This window comes from Cupressus sempervirens, chromosome 5, assembly GCF_028749045.1.
Source record: "Cupressus sempervirens isolate cs-2001-9-10 chromosome 5, ASM2874904v1, whole genome shotgun sequence".
NCBI lineage: Eukaryota > Viridiplantae > Streptophyta > Pinopsida > Cupressales > Cupressaceae > Cupressus > Cupressus sempervirens.
The window spans coordinates 797,466,904-797,481,559 of record NC_143122.1 but is presented as its reverse complement, the minus strand read 5'-3'; the positions used below and the strand labels follow the sequence as shown (position 1 = coordinate 797,481,559).

Here is a 14,656-nt window from a genome sequence, read left to right as displayed (position 1 = left end):
TGATTGTTCTTGTGCTCTCTTTGATTATTAGGACTAAGTAGACTCCTTGTGCACCCAACTCTGCACTACTTGTTGATTCCACATTGTGTTTGAAGTAGAGCCAAATTTCAGCCTAAATATCTCACCATGGTAGTGCAAACTACTTAATCCCAAAGTATTGATCTGGGGTCTCTAAAACATCTGTTCTATCCATATTTTGCAAGTTCTAGCTAGTAAATAACCATACGCTAATTCACTTTCTATGCATGATGATTGAAACCATATCTCACTTGGTAGGTAATGCATGTTGATTAGATTATAGGTACTACAAGTAAGAAATTTTGAAATATTTACTTGGGTCTGTAAACATATAGTCTAAATTGCATTGTAGTGGCAGTCGATATATAATCAAATGCATTTGTGCCAACACTTGTTGTTTGAGGATGGAGGTGTATCTTTCTTTAGTATAAGTACTATACAGATCCATGTGTTTGATAAAGTCAAATGTTATAGTAGTCCTACATCACAACATGTTTGGGCAGCAAGTCAACAATATTGTTTTATCTAATATTATGCACACATTCAATCAACTTGAGTAGTGACTTTTTTCTATAAACAATAAGCCAATTAATAATGTACAAACATAATCATATTTATTTCATGAAAGTAATGAAGGTAATTCCCAAGGATTCATCATAGTTCAAAACATGGAAATAAACAAACATAAATTTAATTTATAGATAACATTATCCATTAGTGAAACTCCTTAATTTTTTATGGTGAGTTTTTAAGTTGTGGCTAACTCTTCTTATAGGTGGCTTTCAAATGACACAAACCTATGGTTGTTGTAGCAACTCCATTGCTTCACACTAAACCAATGCATCAACGTAATATCTGCAAAGGAGGAGCTCTAAAACAACAATACAAATGTCTCAAATTTTAGGATAGAAAATGTAGGCATTACATTGCTTGCAAGGAGATTGAGTGCTAATTGGAAGGATGCTCAAAGTAGGTTAAAACTATGGGAATGAAAAAATATCCTATTTCACTAAAATTAGCACTCTATAAAGCCTTACTTGGATAAGGTTGTATCCCATGCAATTATTGGATCAAGTGAATTCGACTCCCTATAGCTCAACATCCATTAGGTCATTTCCCCTTATGAATCCATCCAGATCTTGTGTGCTCTCTAAAACATCATCCCGACTGCTCTTCTTTTCTAAGGGGTATTAAAATTTCCCAAACACATGAAGCATACATCTTTCTAGTTCTTCAAGCATCTAAAGGCTTCTTTTGAGAGGTGGAAGTGCCCTCCCCTCATGTTCAAAGTGTAGAAGCTTAATAACACCCATTTATTTGCCTCCTCATTAAAGAAATTGCAATGAAGTAGGGTTGATAGTGGATCTCCACACTGTTGAGATTTTTAGGGTTCCACATAGTAGCAATCCCATTAGACGCACCAATGGCTTCACCATAGACATATTTTGGTCCTTTCCATAAATAGTGGGGCAATTTTTTCAAAATTTTGTTTACTCATCTTAACTTCTCAAATGAGAACTATATCTACCTTATTATCTTTGATCATAGATTTCAAAATGAATTTAATTTATTGGACTATTGAAGCCCCTAATGTTCCATGGAATTAATTTTATTTCTTACCTCCTTGGGTATCCTCCAAGGTCCGATGTGACCCATTGGTGATGTCTTTAGTGGTCACCTTAGCTCTTGCAACCATTGTTGGAGGCTTTTCAGTTCTTGTCTTAGATCCCACATTAGCGTTAGCTTGGTAACACCCCTTCCTTTTTGGTTCTTGCCATCCCCATCCATCCCCAAATGAGTATCTAGAACTAAGGTCAAAGAGCCTACCTCAACCGAAAGTTGAAACCTGATATGTAAGGAATGTTAACTATGAGTGTTCCATGTAGCAAGGAGCAACATGAGCCATCTTTGTCACCCATCTTGACTCGCTCCTCCTCTGTTGAACCAATGTCAACCTCTCCTTAGCAACTTAGGTCACCCTTTCTTCAATAATCTCCATCTAAAATTATCCTTCCTCCAAGAGATCACATGCTATCTTGTTAACCACCATAGATATAATATTATCTATTGGATCCTTATATGCATCCTAGTTGACCTACCCCACCTTATCTCCCTTCAATAGGGGCTGATCCTAGTTTATCTCTGAGGACTCCTTATGACCCAAATTTTGGGCACCCATCTCCTTCATGGCTTCTTTTTCTTTACCACTATCATTTTTGTTGAGGCCCACTTTGCATTTAGAAATCACATGACCATACTGCCTACATTTTTGGCAGTATAAGTTAGCTAATAGCTAACTTATAGCTTACCTTCTCATAACTAATAGCTTACCTTCATGTTCCCCATTACAAGTTCAAGACAATACTTATTGGGAGGGTATTATTGACAGCCAAATTGATGCAATGCTTGGCAAAACCTAACTAGGACTTATTTTGGGTAACAATATCTACTTTAATGAAATTACCAAAGGATTCCCCAACCCATTGAAATATTTTTTCATCCCATAATTTAAGTAACAAGCCTAGAAGAAAAACCCAAACCGAGGTCATTCTTTGTAGATCCACTCTAGGATTAAATCCAAGTTTCAATTTAACCATAACTAGATTGTATCACCCCAGCCTCCAAGAGCCTGTCAAAATCTAGTTTCTATCTTCTTCATTTGTAAATTTAAATAAAAACATTGCCTCCACCATGACCGCAACTATAACTAATCCTTTCAATTTCTACTTGTTAGAGACTTATTTTCTAACCATCTTGATGGTGTGTCTATAGGATAAGTACCTTCCAACAAGGCTTCGAGAGAAACCTTTGGAAACATTTTCTACAACCATGTTTAGCAAGGAAATCTTCAGGCTAAAGTCCCCATTATAACAGCTGGGATAACATCAGGTGTGCGGCCAGACTTTATTCAACCCACCAACACACCTTTCTAGCTCAGTTTAGGGTTAGCCATGTCTGACTCATTTCCTAGGACCCTGGGCTTATAAAATTGTAGAAATGCCAGATTCCACTAGCAGATCCAAGGAAATTGAATATATGTGCATCAATGAGAGGATAAGCATGATGAGGTGTCTCACATTTAGAGATTTTGTAAACACCATGTGCTCAAATAAAGTGCCAACTCCTATGTTGTAGACACCATGTGCATAATTAGAGTGGTAACTCTTGTGTTGTCAACATGACAACTCTCAAGAGTATGCATACTCCTAGGTGACTAACTAATAAATAATTAAATAATGCATTAACCTAATTAAACTTAAGTAAAGTGTAAATAGTAAACACTTATTTACACCAACATATCCAAATAAAGAATTCAACATTTTAAGAATTTACATATGCCTATTCGACTTGTATTCCTGATACCAAATGAACCCTTAGATGTTGAGTTACCTTTCTTGTGGGTCTCACTATAGAATATCATCATACATAAAGACTAGTTGGTATCTAGGCTACAAAATCTTGAAATACTTAATTAGAAATGAAATTTTCTTAACAATTTCACAACCCTATCAGAATCATCTTCGAAGAAGCTACAACAAGAAGGTTTATGTCAATATCTTTAGGTAATTTTTCATTGATTTTTAAAACATTTTATACAAATTATTTCAAAGAGATTTTGTTTTCTTCAAAAATCTATAAAAGTTTGAAGGAAATCAATCTTGGGGTTAGTGTAGTAAATATATAGTTATAGCTAGTTTAGGAGCTTTTGAATCTTTGGTCTTTCTTACAAGTCACTAGAACTAATTTTTCAATGATATACCAAGATACTTAGAACGAAGAATGTAATTCATTAAGTCTTGCAACATTTTTGGAGTTCACTTCAAACAAATCCAAATTCATCTCCCCTATAAAGAGAGATGCCACTAATTTTTTAATACAACCACTTGTGATTTAATAAAGAAAATGAGTTCGAATTTCAGTGCATTTTTTGGGGAACAGGTTGGCTTGGCCAACCAATTCATGCTAATAGGTTGACCTCATGGATGTATTCTCTAAGCTTTTTGCAAAATTCGAATCAAGAGCCTACCTTAATGATAAGAGGGAAATTTTAAATCTCATTGACTTTCTTTGATTTTTAAGCTCTAAAATATTGTGAGAGATATAAAAACAACACACCTCTCCTCATTTAGACAATCATGAAGTTCAAATTCAATTTCTCCTAAAAATTCACATCTTAATCATTCTCAAGAAATATTTCAAGCATATAAGACACCCTTTAAAGCCAATCTTCTCCATTGTAACAACTCCTCTCTTATAAAGGCCGAGTACACCTTAATCAAACAAGAAGATCCTTTATACATCCATGTCCATTGAAAGTCTCCTCATCTTGCACTATTGGTGAGTCTTATTGTAGCTCTATTATGTTTTCCACCTCCATTTTACACGTCTTTTGTAGCCCTCGTGGCTATTAGTATTTGGATGGACTCAAATGGTTTTTTTCCTTATGTTCTAGTCTCTTAGTGTAGGGATGATATTTTGTGGGCATTACTAGATGTTTCCACAATATTTTTTGGTGCCTATATTGTCATTGCTTTTTCTTCAACCCAATATTTCCCTATGTTCTAGTCTAGTATTCTATCTAATGTCTCTCTCAGTGTAGGGATGACATTTTGTGGGCATTAAAAATAAATATAATTGGCTTGGGATAATGTATTCCAATTCCACCTATTTAGGTGGAATTGCAAATGCTCATTTTTGGGCCAAAATTGGAATACATATTCCTATTTTATTCTTATTCCAATTCTGATTTGGTGCATGCTCAAATAGAGAATTCAAAATTTTAAGAATTTACATATGCCTATTCTACTTGTATTCCCACTACCAAATGAACCCTTAGAGGTTGGGTTACCTTTCTTGTGGGTCTCACTGTAGAATATCATCATACATAAAGACTAGTTAGTATCTAGGCTACAAAATCTTGAAATACTTAATTAGAAATAAAATGTTCTTAATCATTTCACAACCCTATTAGAATCATCTTCGAAGAAGCTACAACAAGAAGGTTTATGTCAATATCTTTGGGTAATTCTTCATTGATTTTTAAAAGATTTTATACAAATGTTTCAACTTGAGATTTTTTTTTTTCTTTTCTGAAATCTATAAAAGTTTGAAGGGAATCAATCTTGGGGTTACCATAATAAATATACAGTTAGAGCTATTTTAGGAGCTTTTGAATATTTGGGCTTTCCTACAAGTCACTAGAACTGATTTTTCAATGATATACCAAGATACTTAGAAGGAAGAATGTAATTCATTAAGTCTTGCGACATTTTTGGAGTTCACTACAAATGAATCCAATTTCATCTCCCCTTTAATGAGAGATGAAACTAATTTTTTAATACAACCACTTTTGATTTAATAAAGAAAATGAGTCTGAATTTTAGTGCATTTTTGGGGGAATAGGTTGTCTTGGCCAACCCATTCAAGCTAAAAGGTCAACCTAATGGATATATTCTCTAAGTTTTTTGCAAAATTCAAATCAAGAGCCTACCTTAATGATAAGTTGGAAATTTTAAATCTCATTGACTTTCTTTGATTTTTTCGCTCCAAAATATTGTGAGAAATATTGAAAAAACACACCTCTCCTCATTTAGACAATAATGAAGTTCAAATTCAATTTCTCCTACAAATTCACATCTTAAGCATTCTCAATAAACATTTCAAGCATACAAGACACCCTTTAAAGCAAATCTTCTCCATTTTAACAACTCCTCTCTCATAAAGGCCAAGTAGACCTTAATCAAACAAGAAGATCCTTTATACATCCATGTATATTGAAGGTCTCCTCATCTTTCACTATTGGTGAATCTTATTGTGGTTCTATTATGTTTTCCACCTCCATCTTACGCATCTTTTGCAGCCCTTATGGCTGTTAGTGGATTGTTAGATGGACTCGCATGGTTTTTTCCCTATGTTCTAGTCTAGTTCAATCCCTATTCTATCTAATGTCTCTCTTAGTGCAATGATGGCAGTTTGTGGGCATTAATAGATGTTTCCACAATATTTGTTGGGGCCTATATTGTTATTGCTTTTCCTTCAACCCAATATTTCAACTCTCTTGTAGCAATTAGAAATTAGTTCCATCATCCCCTATCTTGGGTTTAGATGTTCTTTTTTATCAATGACCTTCACTTGGTGGATGTCTCTAAAGGGATTATTTTCTCTTTTGTAGGGCGTATGGGTGCCCAAAGTTTTCCACATGTTCTAGGGCCTTCTAGATTCCTCCTCTTATCTTCTCCTTCATTGTAACCCCTCCTATGGTGGTCTTTCATCAAAATGTGGCAGAGAATAAATATTATGTTGTAATACAACTTTGGTGGATAGACTTTTTGGTCATTTACCTCTATTGGATCTTCATTTTTGGGTTGTAATTTCTTTATTTACTCTTAAAATTGGTGAAATTGAGCATTTTTCTTATACTAATGACTTTTTTATACATGTGTATTTTCTTCTTTAGACATGACAATAATTTGGTCTCATGGAATTTATGAGCTTGAGGAGAGAATGCTCTTTTTAGAGCCTCAAACCTATTCTCTCATCCTTATTGCAAAACCTCATAAGGTATGTCTAGTGTGGGTGCCACTTTTGAACCCCCCTCAATTGTGGTAGAATTTATGTTATATTCAGCTTTTAAAAATTCTATTAGATGGATTTTTAATTTAATAATGTCAAATTTGAGTTATGAGAGTTAATTATACAATTAAAAAATATTACTCAAACTCAAATAGTGCTTACTCACTCAATTTAGAGAAAGAATCTAAGCATAATATAAATACATATAATATCAAATAAGGGAATCATACCTCCATTAGATCATTGTAATGAGATCCAATAGTTGAAGTATTGGGATGCATATGATCTTTACTTTGATGTTACTAAATCTTATATTATCTAATTATGATTAGTGATGGATCCACATGTAGTTTTCATAGGCTTTCTTAAATCTAGAACTGGATGATACTATCAATGACTAGGATTGGTTTGCATACACATGTGCATTATAGTCTCCTGACAAGTGGTAGAAGGAGGTGAGAGATTATTAATCAATGAATTATGTTTCCTTATAAATTTGAGATGAAACAGAGATATAGAATACTAAAGATTTCAAAATTGTCACAATGGAAGAAATTTTGAATGAAACAAATGCAGAATATTTGATTTTTTTATCTTTTTTACTTACTCCAAGGAAATGTATGCAGATGAATATTATGAAGAACAAAATGCTCCAAATATTTGTTGTCCATTCTAAGTCTATCTAATTTTACATAGTACATGCTCTACTTGTGTGGCGCCCCATTGTTGTTTATCAATGGCTTTTCTAATACTACTTTTGCAAAAATAGACATTTTTGGAGTTTTGGATCTCTTGCAACTAGTGAGTAGCCTTGATCCTTGCTCTTAAGGTGCACTAAATGTTGATACAAGTTTAGTTTGTATGTTATATTTAAAATACAATATGCATTATTTATATTTTCAACAATTTCTCATTTCTCTTCTCCCTCACCTCTACATTTCTATATTGAAAAAAGAGGGAACATCTATTTAACCTCTACAATTTATTTTCATAGTATAACTATTTCAAATTTGTATTCTTCTCTTCAAGAAATAGAACTCTATTTGGGTAAACTTCATGATATTAAATTCCTCCCAATTGAAAATTATTAAAAACTGCCCACCAAACAAATGCCATGAACAAAAAATCATTAAAGAATCTTTACGAATGGGAAAGGACATTGATGAGATGGTTGTATGGCTAACGATAAGTTAAACCACCATTAACAAGTACACTATTAAGGGTTTGTTTAACATGGTATTTACCACTCTCTTCTCAAATAGAGTTGTAATACCCATGCATTCTTGAGCTAGAAAAGTATTGTTGAATACAATTATTCAATTGTATGTTGTCTTGATGTTACACAAAATGTCAAGTCTTCACCGAACAATCAATGATAGCTGAGCTCACTTGGGCATTGAAGACAATTTCTTGTGTATGTCAAGCAATTCAATTATGATCAAGTTTAGTGTTAGTATTAACCGAGTTCAATTGGTTAGTGAAGCATATCCAGTGTCAATCGAGTTCACTCGATTACCAAACGAAAGACAACTCAGAACAAGTGTCAACTGAGTTCACTTGTCTACCAACGGGAAGTCAACTAAAAGTTAGTATTGACCGAGTTGGGTCAGTTAACGAAGGATTTTCCTACGTTGACCAAGTACTCAATTTAATATTAGCCGACTATCAGCATATTGAGTCTGATAGATTTATAGGTTAATTATAGCCAACTTAAGGGATAATATTTGATTGTTTGAAAATGTATTCAAGCTGACTTGACAAGGTAAATAATATAAATATAAGTTCAAGTTGAGGATTGAAAGAGTGAACAAGTGAATTTAAAGAAGATGATTTGAGGAAGAAAATTTCAAAGGATATCAGAGTATTCGAGTTGACTGAGCTACAAAGAACATTCTAATCAAGGAGGATCAAGTAATCAAGCCATAACTAAGATCTGAATCAACAAAGTCAATTGCATCAACAATTAGGTCAATTCATTGTTACTCTCTAATAAATGTAGCAGTGAATCAAATCTCTTAATAGAATTAGCCTAACAACTATTTTGCAAATCCTCTTACAAGGTGGCATTTCTAGATCGAAGTGTCTGAAGACCTTTAACAAAGCCACTACTAATAGGGTGAATTAAATCCTCTAACAAGGTCACACCTAACAGTGTGTTTTTAACCTTTAACAGGGTTGGCTCCTAACATGGCTTACTTTAGAAGAGTGAAAAATGGTAACTAGTTGCAATTGGTGGTTTTCCCAAATTGGGTTTCCACGTTAAATCTTGGTGTCTCTTTTGTTCATGTTATTTTCTTTATGTTTTTTCAACTAAGATTATTTATGGTTAATCACATTAAACAACTTAAGATGCAATTATTTAGTGTTAACTGAGTTACAATAAAATACTTAATTTTAATTGAGTGACAGTAATTACTTAGTGCTAACCGAGTGATCCTATGTTAACTGAGTTTCAACAGTATATTCAGTTTCAAAAAGGTTTTGGTTTTCTATTGTGTTGTCATCTTAAGGAACTTGGATTTTTTTTTGTAGTAATTGATTCACCCCTCCCCTCTCAATTACTCTTCTTACATTTCCCAGAAGTACAACTTCATGAATATGCATTGCATCTTATATATTTCCATGATAACAAATTTGGCCAACATCCATGATTTAGGCATTTTCTTTTGAACCTTATGATGAGTCATCTAGCCAATCACTTGCATCCATTTTCATTAAATGAAAAGTTGAAGACAATATACCAACCACTTTTGAAGAAATATACTCCCATTTAATTCACCTCCCAGATAATCAACTAGCAGAAGATGTCATACATAAAATACAATATTTTACTATTGTCATTTAAGGTCTTTCTTAAAAGTTGCTACTATGTACATTTTATAACTATACAATTCTGTATGTTCATAAAATTTCACTTTATATGATTTCTTGTATTATATAGATCTTTAGTTCTACTTCCTTGAAATAAAAAACCTATAAGTGTGCACCTTGCACCTTTTTTTGGTGCAAGTGTTAGTTATTATAATTCTATAAAATAGAGAAGCAAAGATAGAAGTAGGGATGGAGGAAACAAAGAACGAGGGATGAAAACAAGCAAGGAAGTATTCTTTAACTCAAATACATTTATTTGGTTTTCCTTCGTTCTTTCACAACTCTTTAAATGTCTTCAGAGTTGGGGTCTTTGGGTCTTTGTTTTCAATTCATATGCATAATTTGTTTGAAGTAGATAAGATCAACCAAACTGATGTTTTTTTAATTAAGATTAGAAATGAAAAGGAATATGATAATTTCTTAGCGCTACAATCCTCTGATCCTTTACACTATTTGATCTAGTGAACATCATTAAAATCTTTCATTTCATTTCATCATTCTTTCAACTATATAAAATAAGAATATTCTAATTTTAATTTTGTATTAAACAAAATATACTTCATAGAAAGAAAAAGTCAAAAATAGTTAGCCGATGGGCTTTTCCTATGAGGTTGCTTGCAACCAAAATTTGACTCACGCTGGAAAATGACTATTGGTAAATGGTTTTTGACTCATGCATAAATGGTTTCAAGCTATGTAATCTTAATTGGGTTGATTGATTAAAAGTAGATTTTTTTTAACCATAATATGTCATCATGATTGTTATCGTGTTCAATCCAAATTCTAATGCCCGTAGAATGATTTGAATAAAGAGTTAGTCTTAACTAAATCTTTCATCATTTACATTAAAACTTGTTATTGTGTTTAATTCGAATTCTAGTGCCCCTAGAATGGTTTGAAGAAAGATTTAGTTTTAACTAAATCTTTCATCATTTATGTTTAAACTTGAATTCAGAGATTATGGTCGATCTCTGATAAGATCTCACTTGACCTTCTTTTTTTTGTGTACCTATTTATTAATTTAAAAGGAGAGTTGATAGGTTTGGTTGACACTATTACTAGAAATTTTCACATACTCGATTTGAGAAACACCATTTATCAATATTATTTAAATTGTAAAAACTATTAATAATTAATTAGTTATATATATTTAGACTGTAATTATATTAAACCAAGTTTTTTCTAATTAATTATTATGTGTAATTGATTTCTTTTTATTTCATCCTTCAAAACATATTTAATGTTTTGTACTTATCCAAATTTAAGAGAATTTATTTTATTACTATACTAAAAATTTATAATCATGAAATAAATATATATTTATATTTTTAAAATTATATATTTACTTATTCAGAAGAAATCATAGATATATTCTTAAATTGAAACTTTTATAATATACAATATAAACATAATAATATAATGAAAATATTACAATTCGAATATTATAGTACAAATAAATTAATAATAAATAAATTGTACTAACTACGTAGATATTTATTTACTTAACTTGCTAAATACCTTTGAATTGATTAGCAAGATAGATTCATTCTTTTAATACTTCTTACTACTATTACAAATATGTAACAATGTTACTTGGCTTTTATGCACTGCGTCTTGAATTATTTTTAAAAAATGAAAATTTTATTGGTTAGCTAATATTCTAGAATATTAAGGACTAAACAAACTCTGGAAAATTAATTCTAAACTAGGAAAATATTGGACTCACAGAATTTGAAATCAAGATTAATCAAATTTATAGATAACAAAAAAAACAATTATTAAAGTTCTACAATGTCTAAACCTCTCAAGAAGTTAATCATATGTACATACCTCTATTCTATATGGATTCCTATGCATCTCAGAGCTGCTATTCATAGAATGTATGAAGAGGTGAAAGTTAAAATCAGAACTCTAGATGGCATTTCAGAATGTTTTAGGAGTGATATCAGGGTCAAACAGGGCTGCCCTTTATCTCCTACTTTGTTTGGTTTATATATTGACAAACTGGAAGAGTGGTTAAACATGCAAAAGAATGAAGGCATTCAGCTAGGTGAATTTTTTATAAAGTTGCTCCTATATGCGGACGATCTCATTTTAATTGCCAAATCTGCCTGTGGTTTGCAAGATCATCTATCTTCTCTTGAGCGCTTTTGCGGAATGGTGGGGATGCAGGTCAATATCAGCAAGACTAAGGTTATGATTTTCTCTAATAATAAAAAACAACACCAACATGAATTTTATTACAATGGAAGTGTTCTTGAAGAAGTTGCAGAGTATAAATACCTTGGCATTGATTTCAACAAAAAACTAAGCTGGTCTAGCTGTAGGTATAAAAGGATATTAGGTGGGTGGAAGGCTTTTTATGTTCTTCAGAATAGGTGCTGTGAAGCAGAGTTGTGGGATTGGAAAACTATTCAAACTTTGTCCGGTCTTCTTGTGCTACCAGTTGTTCTTTATGGTTGTGAATTATGGGCTAGCAACACTACTATAGCACAATGGAAACAAATCGAAGGAATCCAAAAGCGCTTGATCACAACCAAGTTTAAAATCAAAAGCATTGTTCCATATGATATCATGCTAAGTGAAATGGGGGCTGCTCCTATTGAGGCACTTGCTATGGTTCGCCTTCTAAGCTATCTAAAAAGAATCAAAAAAATGGAAGAGGATAGATGACCTAAAGTTGTCTTTAGTGACACACTATGTAAGCAAAAAACGACATGGATGCAACAAAACATCAAATGGATGAGTAAATGGAATATTCAATTCAATATGTGCCCCACAAATAATAAAGAAATAAAGGTCTTTGTCATGGAGAAATTCTACAAGAGAAATTGGGGAAGCGAGATCGGAAGGAAGAAATTATATTATATAAATGATTTCAACCCCACTTGTGATCAACTCCAAAAAGCATACATAGGAGCCAACATTTCCTAGAGAGCCAACATTTTCTGGAGGGCTAAAATTCTTATTGCTTAACTGAGAACCAACTCTCACCAACTTCGTTGTGAGACCGGACGTTGGAAGAGGCCAAAGGAGGCTTGGGAAGAGAGAATTTGCGGATTCTGCAATTCTGAGAAAGTGAAAACTGAACACCACTTTATTTTAGAATGTGAGGCCTACAAGAGTAGTAGAGATAAATTTGCGGACACTATATGTGACAGTTCTTGGCATAACCTATTCAACGAAGAGTACATTGAGCAATTTGGTGGACTCATCATCATCTTGCACAAACAGTGAACATTGCTACTTAAGTCTGCTTGAGTTGTCTTACTGTCCCATAGACTATTTTTAGCCTCGTGGATGTTAAAATTTTATCTATCTATATAAAAAATTATTTCTAAATTTAAATCTTACCTTTACTTTTATATCTATTTCTTTAAAAAACCAATCGGCCTGCTCCTTCACCTCTTTCTCTCGCAAGTGCTAGTTATATTTAACATTGCTAATATAAAAATGCAGTGTTCCCATTGACACATTGCGGAGAGTTGGCTGAATATAGCTTCCGTTTTTAGGGTGAATCTTTCTTCAAGCTTAAACAGTGTTTGGCACATGCTGTGCGGTGTGCGGAGATTCAGTTAAAGCTGAGATTGGGAGATTGGGTGAATGTACGGACGTTTGCCGAGTCTTAAACATTACCATACATTCACATCTGATTGACTTGCTATTCAGGTATTCAAGCGCTGTCTCAAAACTCTTTTTCTAAAGCTTACATATGTTTCTGTTATCTTTTGCATGCGTATATATGACACCCTGTAGATTGTGATTGTGTTCACTCACATCATAGTGTCTATATGATACCGAATGATTTCAGGCATATGTAGAAGTGATATGTAACATTTTACTCCTAATTAAACTCAGGTAAACGATACCTTAATTTCCTCTGGAGCCCACTTTTTGTTTCAGGCACAGAACGGGCCACAAATATTGAATTGAAAAAGCATATGATGGCTTAAAGCACGAATCCTCCCACCATAAGATATAAATCAGATATAAATCCCTCAGATAAATACCTATTGGAACAAACAGACAGTGCGAACATAGCTTTTGCAGAGTAAATTTATAGTTGGATGACCAGCTTGTTGGTGGTGTTACACTACTTGCCAATACCCAAAGCCTCACCAAGGAACAAAAAGATTGCTTAATATTGTAGGTTATTGAAGATTGGAGGGAGATAAAACATCTTTATAACTCCACGTACAGGGAAACCTGTTTGAGAGAATTGGAATGGGTGTTTTCTCAATAATATTTTTTGATTAGGGTTTAGTTTGGCCTTCTGAATTATGTACATATCCGAGTTGTTTGCGACGGTTATTTTCTTGATAGAGCTTGCTTAGATTTGGTGGAGGTTAGTGCACTTGAAACATGAAAAATGTTTTGGTGGTTGGAAGCCCATCGCTAAGCCTTGACTGGGAGTATCTTAGCAACTTTAAAAAATTGATAAATATTGGTTTCTTTCTCCTTAGAAGTAGTCATTTTCAAATTTATCTGAGGAATATTAACTAATTCTATGAAACAAGCATTTTAGAGGATTTTTTTTTGCACATATACCTTTGAGATGTGAAAAAGTGAAATTTTCTACAGCCACAAATAACTTATAAGTGAGACTTGTTTTGGCTTCCATTCGCAAAATGATGCACTGAAATTTCCTCATGATATAATTTGACAGAACTAAATGATGAGTCTTGGTGGCCTACTTAGCGGGATGCTTGTTTTGTCTTGCTCTTATTATTGTTCTTAGTCAAGAAGAACTCTTAGGATGTAAACAAATTGCTTAGGCACCACACTGAATGAGTTCCTTGAAGATTTAATGGATCCAAGCCGTTAAACCTTTCTTGGACGTATCTGCAAGGCACTTAATGATGCTGATCTCTAACCTATATTGGGAACAACCTGCTGACTGGATTTACACTAGCCTCTCCCTGAATACACTTCTGTTCTCTCTCTTCAGACTACCCTATTAGTAAATTAGTAATAAACTATATGTGAATTAAGAAGACCATGCTATCTTGGTTATTATTCCAGTCTATGAGCATGCTGAGATATCATAGGTTGCTTAGACACCAACCTCAATGGTTTTCCTCAAGGTGTTACAGATCCAAGCCCTTAAGCCTCTCTTGGACATGTTTGCAAGGCACTCGGAGTCGCTGATCCTTACCCTGTCTTGGGAATGACCAATTGGCTGTGTTTACACATG

The 14,656-nt window shown here is 33.2% G+C and overlaps 1 long non-coding RNA gene across 1 annotated transcript in view; it reads left to right on the top strand.

Moving 5' to 3' along the window:
* Positions 1-12,857: 12,857 nt before the first annotated feature.
* Positions 12,858-14,656, top strand: part of LOC149558339 (uncharacterized) — a 46,992-nt gene continuing 45,193 nt past the window's right edge. The window contains exon 1 of the long non-coding RNA XR_016365017.1: positions 12,858-13,131. This is a non-coding gene — a long non-coding RNA (uncharacterized LOC149558339). The remainder of the gene's footprint in view (positions 13,132-14,656) is intronic.